General features: G+C 41.9%; 1 protein-coding gene across 2 annotated transcripts in view; it reads left to right on the plus strand.

Annotated features, from left to right (window-relative positions):
• The window catches only part of COL4A6 (collagen type IV alpha 6 chain), a 132975-nt gene that overhangs the window by 70607 nt on the left and 48436 nt on the right, over window positions 1-13932 (plus strand). The window lies entirely within an intron of this gene.

Genomic DNA, 13932 nt, shown 5'->3' on the forward strand with positions numbered 1-13932 from the left:
TTTGCTCTTCTTGCTGGCTAAAAGGCCATCATGAATGCCCACAGGGTTTATGAACAACTTAATCTGGTGTCCAGAGGGGCATGGTGTGTGTGTGTGGCTGAGGGCATAGTTTATTGCACACTATGCAAATACACCATGTCATGAGACTTAAAAGAATGTCCTACAGAAAAACATTGGTGTAGTTAACAGTGGTTTAACTGAAATTGGAATACTTTCATGAATGAGGGAAGTACAAAGTCATCTTGCTGCAGTGATCAATAGAGGGTTCTTTTTTCTCTACTCATTTAAAGTATGCTTTGCTTATTTTTCTCAAACAGCAGTCAAATGCTTGTTCCCTAGCCTATGGCTCTAGGGAAAGAGCTCAGGGTAGTTTGCATAGCTCAACAGTGGCAGTTCTGGCTGCAAAAGTAACACTGGCAGCAACTTCCAAAGAGTCCTGCTGAGTCTGTGCAGAGTAACATCCACTCCAGTGCCTGTCCTCCCAGGGTTTCTGGGGTTTTGCATTTCTTTATGAGCTGCTAGGAGGGTCTTTGCAGATCTGAGGCTGTTGTGGCTCCTCTAAAATGATGTGTCGTCATGTTGGCATGTAATAAGGCTGCTCTTTGATGTAATAGGATGATGCTGAGCCAAAGCATCACAGTATTGCAGTGTACTAGTCTACTATTGAAATATATTGAATGTAGAGTTTGCCTTCTGAAACAAACTCATAAGCCCGATTATGCTGTAAACCTTGTATCTCTGAGGCATTGGATAATTTCTATTTTCCACTGAGCTCCAAGTGAGGGCAAATTACAGTGAGAAACACAGTATCCTCCTTCAGACTAGTACGGATGATGTCAACGTAACTAAAACAACGTTTGCTGTTTGAAATGAAGAATATGCAAGGAAAGAGAAGGAACACAAGACAAGTGACACCTACTCCCAAAGGAAAATAAAGTCTTGTTTTTGTAAAATGAGCCCTGCTGCTCTATTGATTTCTCCTGATTTCCATTATCACGCCTTCTTGGCTGTCATAACTAACTCTCACTACTGAACTTCCAGGCAGCTGTAGCCAAAGGTGGGAGTTGCCAGCCATCTGTAAGTTGCAACTGGATAAAGACCACTCTCCTCTTAATTTCTGGACATCAGAATTAAGACTAACTAAAAGCTTATGACTTTTCAAGTGAGAAGCAGTGTGCCTTTAGCATGTGCAAATAGGTAAAAGATATTTGAGGTACCTGATATCTCTGAAGTGTTTAAGCTGTTAATTCAAGCATTTTTATTTTTTTTTCAGATATGTAACTCATAACTGTTCTGAAAGCAATCAGAAGCAACTCCAGCTTTGATTAGCAGCTAATTTAAAACAACTGATGAGCTAGCATACCCCTCCCTTTGGCTTGTTGGTATGTTTGCTTAACTGCAGGATACATTCCTAACCCTTAAATGTTTCGGTTCTACTCGGTAGGCTGAAGGCCATTATCTGGCTCTCAGTCTGTCAGAACAGGGAGCGTTTTCTCCTTTATTTTTTAAGAGGGAAGTAGCTGCTGAGGCTGCTCTGGAAGTAGTGGGCTGGTTATTGTCTGTGCAAAGCTCCTAGACCTGTGTGCAGGGCAGCACCAGGCAGGCCACCCTGTCATCATATCCAGCTCGCTGATTAGCACGCACCAGCGTTTGTGATCTTCTGCAGCACCGCTTCCTTCTGTCTCTCATCAAGGCCTAATGAGCACAGACCGTGACAGGTAAAATCTTCTTCCAGACCTCAGATGCTCCCATACAAAGAGCCCTGCTTAATCCCCGGCCTAGTGTGTAATTTAGTAATCTGCGTGGTCATGAATTCCAGGGATAGAGGGGCAGGAAGCGCGGGGCACTGTGGGTAGCAGGCCAGGCCCAACCAGCCATTTATGCCTTTGTTGTATTGTGTGGCGAGGGATTTCAGGGACAATGAGACCTGTCCGTCAAAGATTAAGCAGACTGGAAGTGTAGTTTATACCAACAAATGAATGAAGCTTTTTGGAGTGTTAATACAGCCACGTAGTAAATGTCCAAGGACTTAAACATACAATTTAAGTGATGACGAGCAACTTTGGTATTAATCAGTTATTCTCTATACCTTAGCCAGTGGGAATTCAAGTAGGTGAAGAGTTCATTTCCACCCTTATCGTGATCAATATGGAATACTTATTAGGTCAAATGAAAAACCTTCTCTTTTTCCTCTCCCTGCTGTTGGTTTGAAGTTATTTTTACTGATTGCAGTGATTCTCTGTCGCTGCCTGGTGAACCAGCCTCTGGCTGCCTGGCACTTCTCGTTATCAGGCACCACAGGGAAATTTTTGCCCGGACCTGCTCTGCTTAAGCCTCTGGAGATAACTGGAACCTCGCCAGGCGGTGTGTTTGTAGGTTTACAGGCCCCTGCTACCTTCCACTCCTGCTTTGGGCTGGGCATTTCCAAGCAACGTGTAGATGAAAATTCACAGACTCCGTTTTTTCCCCTTTAAAGTGAATTGTTTACGTGTTTGCAAAACTCCCCGTGGCTCTGCTGCCTAACAGGTCTCTGGGAAGAGTTTTTCTTCTTAATTCTCTGTCATGAATGAGCAAATGGTTCCCATCTGAGCTTTAAATCTTAACTAATGTTATCTGTTCAAACAGATATTTTTTTTGCAGTGGGGAGGTCTGTGCGAGGAAAGCTGCACAGACCTTTCTGAAATGCCAGGAACATGCTGGGAAGACTCTGAGAGGCAAAATGTAGGGGAAACTGCTTGCAGGGAATCTATTGTTCTGCCCCTGACCCCTCACTGGACAGATCTGTCAATGGCCTACTTTCACTGCCTGCCTTCTAACTGGAAGCATCCTCTGGGGCTGAATGACTTTAGAGGATAATGAGAATTTTTGCTGTGTTTCTTTCTTGTAAACAGCGTGTTATGCATGTGGGACATGGTCTGGTGACTAAAATTATTTTTTTTTCCCCCAAGAAAAGGCTACTTTATTATTCACCAGATGAATAATGTTAATGCAAGATACTTAAGTGAGGTAGCTCCACGCATCATAGATCACATACCAGTTTCAGACTTGGTTTTGGAGTTACGTTGTACTGAATATTAATATTTGGTTGTATTAGCATGAAGATTGGATATCAGACAGGGAAAGGTGCATAAGTAGTGCATCAGAAAGAGCAGAGGAAAAAAGGACAACTTTTTTTTCTGGCACATTGTTTTACTTGTCCCAGTTTATAGGCACACATCTTCTGAGCAGCAGTGGTGTTTAGTAGGATAATTAGATGTTCCAGGATGATAAGAGGGAGCCAAAAAAGCAGTATTCAGATGCTAGTTCAGAGTAGGTTAAGCTATGACTTGGCGAGCAAACTAAGTTAGAGGAAAGGTTCAGATTTTAAATTCAGCTTTCTCAGCATCTTAAAAGGTTGATCTCCCAGGAACCTGAGCTAGAGAGAAGCTCTTGAAGGCAAGATTGGGTACAGGCATTTAAATCTGCTTTCAGAAAACCGGTATTACATTTGTGCTCCAAGTCTCTATTATTCCTATTCTAATGATTCACTTTACATTCTGAAAAGTAGAGAACATGTAATAACAAAGTCATCTTTCATTTAATTACTCTATTAGTTGCCACCTGAAAAAAGAAACCACAGCTATATTTAATTCCAAATAGATCTGTGCTATTTTAGTACTAAGTCATTTTTGCATCCAGCTCACCTCAATATGTTGTTACAAGATACGCCAAGAAAAACTAATATCAATGTAATACAGCCACATTAGTATCCAGAATACCTGCTAATGGACAAAGAAAGGACTGAACAACTTTTATAAAGATTCAGAGTCAAGTAGTTAAATATGAAGATTTGTTTATTGGTAATTTTGCAGCATTTAAACCAAGTTATGTTGTTCTGCTTCAGCTGAATTGGTGAGAAGGTTTACAGCATCACATGAAACTTCCATGAAAAGCATGGAAAGTAGGAGAGGAATAGCTTTAGTAGAGCTACAGCTACTAGTTAACAAATAATTGGGATATTATGGCATCTCCATTACCAGAGTCCTCAGTATCCTTGGAGAGAAGTTGTTGCCCTAGAGTAACTACCATGGAAAATAAATGATCTGGCTCCCTCAAAATGTGTCATACACTACATTACCGTCCTTTGCTTGGATTATATCTAACCATTTTTTTCACCTTTATCTCTTCAGATAAACCGCAGTCCAGTGACATTTCCACATATCAGCCCACAGATATGATTCATTGATAGCCACTTTCAAAGTAGAAGTGTCAAATCAAGTGGGAACTACTAAGTCTTTGGAGTCAAGGACAAGACTGTTTTTGCAGCTGTGATGAAGTGAGTGTTTCTGACCTATTCAGATACCACTTACAGATTGAAAGTTTTTGCCTAGCAGAAAACATTTTGCAGGTTTTTGAATCTATGCAAAGTAAAGCAATGCTTTGAAGTTTCTTACAATGATCAAAACCTCAAATGTAATTGTAAAATAGGTTTGATCTGGCATTGCCACAGTCTGGAAATGGATGGGTCTGGCCCAGCGTGCACACACCAGAGCGAGGTCTAAAATTGCCCAAAGAGGGTGATGTTGCTTTGCTAGCCCAGGACAAACTAGGGCAGCCTCTTGCCTATTCAGTGTTTAGCAAGGAATCCAACCGATGAGCATGAAATAAGTGTCCTAAAGGCTGGTACCCTTAACTTCTTCCTAGCTCCTGTTGATTAGGGGCTGGTTCCTCCCTGGGAGTGCGTGAGGCATTAAATCTTTGCTAGAAATCTTTAACTGCCATTTTTTCAATTGTTCTCGTATATCTGTCCTCTCTGGGTGGCTGCTCCTGTAAAAATAGTCCTAAATAGCTGGTCTTGGATGCATCTTGTGGAAATTAGTTACTCAGGATAATTGCCAGGATTTAAATAGACTGGGAATTCAGTTCAGCTGCTGATAAAAACCAAATCTGGGAATAGCTTATCTGCAGCTGAGGCTGCACGGAAGAGCACCAGTGAGTGAAGTTCCCCTAAAAGGTTCATGAACTATTTTCTTGCCTCTAGCATGAGGCCCTTTAGTTGCAAAAAGGCATCATGTAAGGTAAGTGCTCACTAGAGCTCTGTCACTGTTTCCGTGCATGAGAACCTTAAGTTTTCTTGGTTTTCATTACTGCTTTCTTCATCCTTATTCCTTTCTCTACTCATGGAAAGTCATGTCTGGGGATGTTCCAATGCAAGAGGGCACGCTCTGTTCCCACAGCATGAGGGAAATAGAGAGCTCTTTGTATCATCCACAGAGCAGAAGGGGCTTCCGTTATCCCTTTTCCACCATCCCACTGTATAGTCTCACGCTGCTGGGTCTGTTCCTCATCCCCGTTATCTCCTTATCTCTGTGTCACTGGGGGAGCAGGACATGTCCTGCCTGTGCTGGGCTTTCAGTTCCCAGGCAGAAAGAGAAAAGCAGGAAGCTACAAGATGTTATTAGAAACTGTGGGCCACTGGAGAGGTGCTTTTTATTGCCTGTTTACCACCAATCCCTTTTTCCTTCCTTGCTGTCTCAGTCTTTCTTTTTTTTAAAGAATCCCACGGCTCCCAAAGAGCGCTGTAATGCTGATGGGCATTCTCTGGGCTGTGCAGCTCTTCCTTCTCATTTGCTGCTGCTTCATTTGCAATAGAGAAGACTTGAACCCTCCTCTCTGCTGAGGACCTGCAGGACTTGGAAAATGCTGGCACAGGCAGTCCTGCTGCTAGATTTACTCCCTGCCCACATCCGTGTCCTGTCTACGAGAAAACACCACCTTTTTAAAGCCTGTGCTTACAAGGGGAATTAGAAATTTAAAAATTGGGTTTGTTGCAAAAGCAAGAGCTGGAAAGGAGCCCAAAGCAAATTAACAGATCTGGACCCAGCAGATCCTCAGGAGGTTGGGAGTCTGTTCGGCTTCAGCATGTGGCTGAACCCGTCCTGCCTTTCTAGATACAATGTCCCTTTAATAGTCTTAACAGGCCCGACACTGGCAAGATTTCACTTGTTCAGTACACTGCTCAATACAGCTAATTTTCTACTGACAACATTTTTTGCAACAATGCATCTTCTGTCACTTGAGTCCACCAAGAAGGCAGCTTGGAAATGCCAGCCAGACGGGGAGGTAGCAAAAAGTTCATTGTAGTTGGTCGGGTGAACAGCTCTTTAGAAACGTGCTGGGCTTTGGGGTTTGGGCTGTAGGGTGCTAGGGACAAGTGGAAGGGAAGAAAACACAAAACCCCATGTTCTTCTTGATCCCTGAAGAAACCGTGTAAGGGTGTAGGTAATCTTGGAGAGTCAGAAGCTGTGGTTTCATGGGCAGCAGTCCTGATAGGGCTTGCTAACCAGAGAAATGTAATTAGTGTTGATTGTTCTGTAGCAGCCCACCAAGGCACTGTGACTGCACACCAGCTTTCCCCAAGGGACTTGTCTAATAGTTATAATTAGTGTGGTATCTTTCTCAATAATGAGTTAGGCAAAACCTCTTTAAGTGGTTTGTGAAAAATAGCGTGCCTGATCTTAGCAAATTTAGTGGAGAGGTTATATAAATATATATATTTATGTGACAGATACTGCGAAGCCTGTGGCCAGGTGTGCAAATTGTGTGAGCCCAGTTCCTAAACCCTGCTGTGCTTCTGAAGTTTGTCCGTATTGTTTGTCACGTAAAGAGCAATTGGTAGAAGCAGTTAAAACCAAGACACCCCATTTAACTGGCTGATCGAAACAGAGAAGTTTGTTGAGCAAGAGACAACTTTAAACAGAAAACTTAAAACTGTTTGAGGATGAGGACAGCGCTGCCAGAAGCAAGGACAGTAAGGAATGAAGAAGGATGCAGAGTGAAGCTGGCACTAACCATGCACTACCTCCTCTCTGCAGGTCACCACTGTGTGCAGCATATCACTCTGGGTTGCTCATGAATGGAGGAATTTTAACTATGCTTTAAATTCATGTAGTTTTTGATAAACATATAAGCCAATTACAGATTGTTAGCTGATCCTCTGCTAGATCCTTGTGATCCTTTGTAGGTACCTGATGCTTTACTGGCCTGTACTGCCATCAGGAAGATGGAAAGAAGTCCTACAGCAACCCCGTTTTCTTCCAAAATAACACTTTTGTATTAAAATCCAGCTCATGGCTTGTGCTGCTGTCAAGAGGTGTACGCAGTATTCACAAGTGCCCTTCCCCTAGTTAAGGGCAGGAAAATGTTATGACAGCTGCTGTCTGAAGCAAGCAGGTCGGGGAACTGTAAAAGCTTTCTAAAACATATTTTAGAGATTAGGCACCGAAGACTTGAGGGAGAGAAGATGAACTGAGGTTGCAAAAGACCATAAAATCTCATAAACCATTCAAACCTTTGGCTTTACAGTGCTCTTTTGTTAAAGAAAAAATGCTTAGTTCTTAAGTAAATTGAAGTCAGGCCCCACTTGCTGCAACTTTTTTGCTAGGATTTCATAATTGTGTAATACATCCTCTCACTCTAAGCCCTGCTTTTTGGAACATTAATGAGCACAGCATCATGCCAGAGCTGCAAGAGGTGTGGAGAGCGGTTCTTGCCCAGTGTTACTCACCTTCTGTTTCATGCCTCATTTCCTCAGTTGCCTCTGTCAGGCTTCTGCATGCATGATTTCGGAGGAGTAGTGCCAGTTGTCACTTCTCATCTGCTGCCTACATGAATTGCTCTCCATTTGTGTATGAACCGAGCCTTGCCCTTGGAGCTTAAAACAGAAAAGGCACTAAAGGGATCAGTCAAGCTAGCCAAAAACCCCTTTTGCCATGGCAAGTAGTGAAAAGATGGGTATATCACCTGAGCAAGGCGGTTTGGGGCCTCGTGGCCAATTAGTTTAAACAGGCAGTAGGTAAGTTAGAGGGTTCAGGGGTGATCACCTCTGATGTGGTATTCTGGGATGTAAGGCACCAGCACCCAGTGTCTGCACGCCACAATATCTGTTACACATTGTTTCTTCTGAAATATGGTCATCGCTCAGATTTATGTCTTTGCTAGAGGGGCCAGTAAATGCCTTTCAACTTCTATAGTACACCTCCTTAAAACAAGCTTCAACCTATAATTGTCATACAACCGTTATTTGCTTAGCTGAAATACAATATGACATCAGTACACTTCATAAATCCCACTACTTGCTCTTTATTTTAAAGAAGAGTGACCTGCGCTTGCTTTCCAGTTGTCTGCATTCTCTGGAGCCCAGAGCCTTTCCACATGCTCGTTCTGTCTTCTCCACCTTGGAGATTTTGGTACATCAATGCAGAAAAGCAATCCGAGTTAACACATCAACTTGTCTGACTTTGGATTTTTTTTAAAAGAAGTAATATTTGACTTATTCAAGTAATTTCTTTAAAGCTTGCAAAGTATAAAACGGAACAACTGCTTAGATGTAACACTGAGTCACTCGTGGCATTGTCAGCGGTGGGGAAGAAGAGGACAGTATGTGGTCTCTGTGTGTGTTACAAACAGAAATAGCAAATATGTGGAATTGATTGGATCAGGATGTTCCATAAAAGTTTTCAATTGGGAGCTGAGTATTCTACAGAAGAAAACGTTTCAGAGATTTAAATATCCAGTTTAAAAATACAGATTATTAAATGTCTAGGACTAGTAAGCAATTCTATATTTCTGTGGTAAACCTTCAACTGCAGCCTGATTTGTTACTGAAGTACAGGATTCATGAAGGAAATCGTTTATGGGAAATCTATTTATTTTTTTTTTAGCATTTTTAAAATAGTGTGTAAAACCATATGTCTACATATTTTTTACCACATAGATTTTCTACTTGCAGCCTGGCTAGTGAGGCTGAGTGGAAATAACAGATGTATTTTTGAAAATGGAGCTCATTCCATGAACCAGAATTGGAAATTCTCATGAGCAGCAGCCTTCAGTTGCTCATTACTTCGTTAGGAGATTGCTCCTGGGATGACCGGAGCAGCCTTGACAGGCTGCAGTGTGAGCGTGCCCAACGCGGCTGCACATCAGCTGAACGCTTCTGAAATGAACGGTGAAATTAAAGAGTGCCACGCGGTACAGCAATAAGGTCTCCTAAAAATGAAATCAAGAAACGATCGCCCTGACGCCCTACCTTGAAAATAAGCAGTAAGCATGAAAGAAAAAAAAAAAGACTTAAAAGGAGCTGTGCAGAGGAACAGCAGGTCCTCTGATAGAAATAAAGAGTCCATTTTGAACAAGAGGTTCCCTAAGTCTTTAGAAGAAGAATGGAAGAATATTTTCCTTTAAAAGTACAAAGCATTTTTCAGCACGGAAAATAATTACTTGTGCTGGAATGTGAGCAGAGCGTGGGATACCTGACCTGTAATTTAGGAAAATAGCAAAGGGTTTTTCATCAGTAATTATTATTATCAAGGTAGAACTGTGAGGCCAGGGCTCTCTTGTGCTGGGCACTGTATATCAGGCGGGAGATAATCACCGCTGCAGGAAACTTGTAGAAGAGGAGAGGAAAGGAGGCGCAGATAGCAGAAGTGGTTAACCAAAGGGTTGTGCAACTAATGGGCTCCTACACGCTGCTGGGCACTGCTGGCAGTGCCAAGGTCTGTAGGCACTTCTGAGTTTGGTGTGTCCGTCATGTGTCGGCTTTTGTAACGTGGCACCCCCGATCGGAGAGAGTGGCTCTGAGTTCAGTGAGAAAGAAGAAGTGCCTTGGCCTGCCATTGACCTGTGCAAAAGGATCGGTCCCTTGACAGGTCACCCTGCACGACGTGGGAACCAGGGTACGTAGACCTTCCTTGAAAGTTTCAGGCTAGATTCTGCTTCGCGTATACGAGATATGAGAACATACATTTCTAGGGCAACAGTGATTTAATGGATGACTCTTTGGTTTGCCTTACTGTAATCAGCTGATTATAAGGTGCTTTAGACTACAAACCTTGTACTTGTGAAGTAAATCATTGTCTCTAATGTCTTTTTTGTGTGTGTGTTGATAAAGCAGTGTTTATGGGGGAAATGATGGCTGAAGAAAAAGAAAGTGAATTGAACACTTCTAAAAATGTGGCTACTGAATTCTCCTTGAATGGAAGGAGCCTGGGATTCTGTACAACTTAATATTGTACAGAACAGAGATCAAAAGCCATGCTAGAGAAAACAGCCCTTAATCTGTTTGAGAGATTTATGCTTTAGTTTGAGAAAACATGAACATCTTTAAATCCAGTGGCTCTTCACATGCACTGGACCTTTAGCTTGTTTAAAGTAATAATAGTAATGCTTTGCTCTTTGAAATAGGGAGGTCTGAAAACTTAGCAAAGGAAAAATTGGTTCTGCCCTACTTGACCAGCAGCATTCTGCTTGGTTAGCAATATTCTTAAACTTTTCTCATTTCATGAGCTTCAGCATCTGTTTTTGCTGATGAACCACTGAGTTAATATCTGGTAGTGAGCGAGGAGAGTCGAACTGCCCCCCGGGTAAGAAGGCACTTGTATTCGCTGTTGTCCCTGAAATGAGGGGCACGTCCAGTGGTTCCATACCACTACCGCGTATTCCATTGCACAGTGAAAAAATCAAATCAATTTGCACTTCATTCTCCAAGCTAGCAGAGGCAATGGGGAAAAAAAAAAGAAAAAAAAGAAAAAAAAGAAAAAGGAATGTTTGGAATTCGCAGTGCTATGTGTAGCAGCTCTGCTGCAGTGGGCAAAAATTTATGTGGGGTATTAGAGTTGGCAAAAGGGGTAGGGACAATAGAGAAACCGATGTATTTGATTGTGTAGCAGCGAATTCCTTAGAGAGGCCCGATATTACTGGCTTTTCCTCATGACACCCAGGGCTGCCGATGGATTACAGGGATGAAGGGAAGAAGGCGCGTGTTACAGAACTTTCTCCATCTTGAAAGACCTTCTGATCAAAGCGTGTTCTGGGGCCATTTGATTTCACTACCGTCTGTAGCGGGTATAGATTCAGAAGCTATGTGTGGTTCCTACTTCTGTCATTTTTTTCCTGTTGGTTACATCAAGAATGGAAACCTGGGTTTCCTGGGAAGCATCTCTGTATTTTTAATGGTCGCAATGGCTAAGCACATTACAGGGATGCATATAACACACAACTTGTGGCACGAAATTCTGAAATTAATCTATGGAAAGGTGACAGGTTTTCTTGTTATTTACCAACGAGATATTCATTACAGAGAGTCAGGCATCCTACCTTTGTGCTGGGTAGTAAAGCTTGATACACAAATGTGTTTGAGGATACAGGTCATGGGTTTCAAATATATGGAATTCTAGCGGGCATCTGCAAGTTGCAATAATTTCATAGACTTTGTCCTTGCTTGATGTTACTGAAATTCTATGCTTCCCCCCCCCCCCCCCCTTTTTTTAAGTTGTCACACAGCCAAGAAACCAAAACAATACCATTTTCTTCAGTTTCTAATGGTTCTTCTACAGTCTACTAGGCTATATACATATATATATAATTAAAAATAGAGGGCTCTGTTAATTCACTGAAGTTTCAATTTCATATAATTCACGTTTTATGTTTAATCTTGTCCTCGCTGCTAAGAGATGTTTGTTCTCTTTATCCTTGGGATAAGTAAGAGGTATAAGAGCTGAACCTGGTGCCAAAGTACAGTACAGACTAGGTACTTAGGCTTTACCACAAGGTAAACTCAGTGGGGTCAAGCAGTAGTTCTACCTGGCATTGAACCCTAGAGTTTACCTTGTGGTAAAACCTGAGTCTTTGCCGTGCTTTAATCCTGGATTTGTGCCTGTGCCTCACAGCGCCTGCTCTTGAAAATGCTTTTATCTTGGGGCAGTTCATGGGAGTGCTACTGAGTGATGAAAAATGCAGCTTTTTTAGCAGTGAAGGAAAGTCCTTTGTTTCAGCATAGAAAATATGATTTCCATCCACAAAGACTTCAAAAGAACCAGTAGAAATTCTTGAGAGCCTGATTATCATGGCATAATCCCATTATCAGAGAGATTAGAAGCACTTTGCTGTGTCTTTATAGTTTGTGACTAAGGCACTGGACAAAATCCTCAGGTTCTGTTAAAATATTTATTCAGTAAGACAAAAGGAAGGTTTTCACCTGTGGACACTGACATTGTAGAAAGCGTGTTTAATTTTTCTATTCCCACTAGAACCGAACACAGGCAGGACCTCTAGTCACTGGTCCTTACTCCCTCATCTACATACATTTGGCAAAGTAATCTGCAGCCATGCAAAAGAAAAGCCTCCTAAAATGTTAATTGCTATCAGTTCCAGTCCTTGTGAAGCAGTATCATTCAGTGGACAAACTGATTGAATATAGAAGTGTTAACAGTTCAGACAAGTGGGGAATTGAGTGTGTTTTCCTTAGAAATCTTGGGGGATGCTTGGATGCTGGAGCTTTTGAGGGTGGTGTTTGTCTAGAACATTGATGTGCCCATTTTAGTCTCTCCCTTACTGTCTTGCCTGGAGGTGAACAGTCCTCACCCCACGTCTTGGAAGTGAAACGCTGCCTGCAAGGGTCTAAATAGCTTGTGACCATGGGAACTTGCAAAGTTAAGGCTGAGACTGTAAGCGAGAGCAAAGCATGTGATTTTCACAACATGTTCCTTGTTTGGTGTGGTTGCCAAGGGCCACTGAAGATTTGGGGATTAATGTTATGATTGCATGCTTCCCAATATAAAGGATTTCATTGATGATTATCCCAGAGTGAAAAAAAAAAAAAAAAAAAAAAAAGTTCAAAATAATCGACAGAAAAGCCTTTTGAGATGGGAGCCTGCTCCCCTGGCAGTGCACAGCGTGCATAGTGTCTGGGTGTGGAAGGTATGAAATGTAAAACAGGTGCACTTGGCCTCTGTCAAAAGGCCAGGGTGAAACAATGGCAACAGGCCGGATGGGGGAACTGCTGAACTTTAAAAGAAACCTGCTCCAGTAGTGAAGGAATATGGAAAAAGTGATGAAATGTTTCAACCTAAACAGGTACAAAAAATGATCCTGGAAGAAGGGCTTTAAAATGAATTTCTGACTGTCTCAGTTCGCTTGATTATTAACATGTAAAAATGCATTTTTGAGTTAACTGCAAAGTCTTCTACCTGCCAAGGCAGAGTCAGGACTTTGTATGTCTCCAGCTGAGATGACTAAACCCCTTGCAGCAGGGAGCTGCATTCCTTCTGCTGTTTTAAGGAGTTAGGGAAATAGAAGAGAAATACCCTACCACGGATGTGAGCATTAGAAAAGGAGCGAAGGAAGATTTATTTTCATTTAAAACTTCTTCCTCCGTTCTCTATCTTTAATTAAGGCTTCATTCTTTGTATGGATAACATCATGTAATCCACTGAGTGTCTTGCCACTAGGAAGCATGGACCTAAACTTCCAATTTCTACCCATACTTTGGGATCTTAGACGCTATTGATCTACTTCAGATACTCTTGAACTGAGAAGTGTAAAAATGTTAATAAAACTGCGATAAGTATTCAGCTGCCAAGTGGCTAAGAAGATGCTGGAGCACCTACAGTGAAATTTGTGTAGTGTTGGCTTGTTAAACAAACAAGTACCAGACTACTCTGTACATCTACGTAGTAATAGAACAATAAAAGTTCATCAGGCACATACGAGTCTGCAGTTTTAGAAAAGGTTGCCATCTTCAGGCAATGTTTAGTCAGTGCACGCTTCTATTTGAGCCTAAGCAATCAAAGTGCACACTGCCTCTGATAAGGTAATCAGAGCGGAATATAAAGTAATTCACAGTGGAATTAATCCCAGTGTTGGGCCAACTATGGTACTAGTCTCAAGTTATCTAAAGCGTGCTTTCTAATTGCATGTGACGCCGTTCTTGCATCTTGTTTTGACTTCTATTATGCTGTGAACTAAAGCATAAGCAAAAATTCTTTTTGTCTTGCGGCTTGGAAATAGAGGTTGCAAACTCAGTAAGTAGTAGTCAGCCTCATCTCAAAACACTGTTGTTTTCCCATGTTCCTACAATAATATGAGTATTAATAAATCTTCCAGGGGAAAAAATAA

This window comes from Oxyura jamaicensis, chromosome 4, assembly GCF_011077185.1.
Source record: "Oxyura jamaicensis isolate SHBP4307 breed ruddy duck chromosome 4, BPBGC_Ojam_1.0, whole genome shotgun sequence".
NCBI classification, from domain to species: domain Eukaryota; kingdom Metazoa; phylum Chordata; class Aves; order Anseriformes; family Anatidae; genus Oxyura; species Oxyura jamaicensis.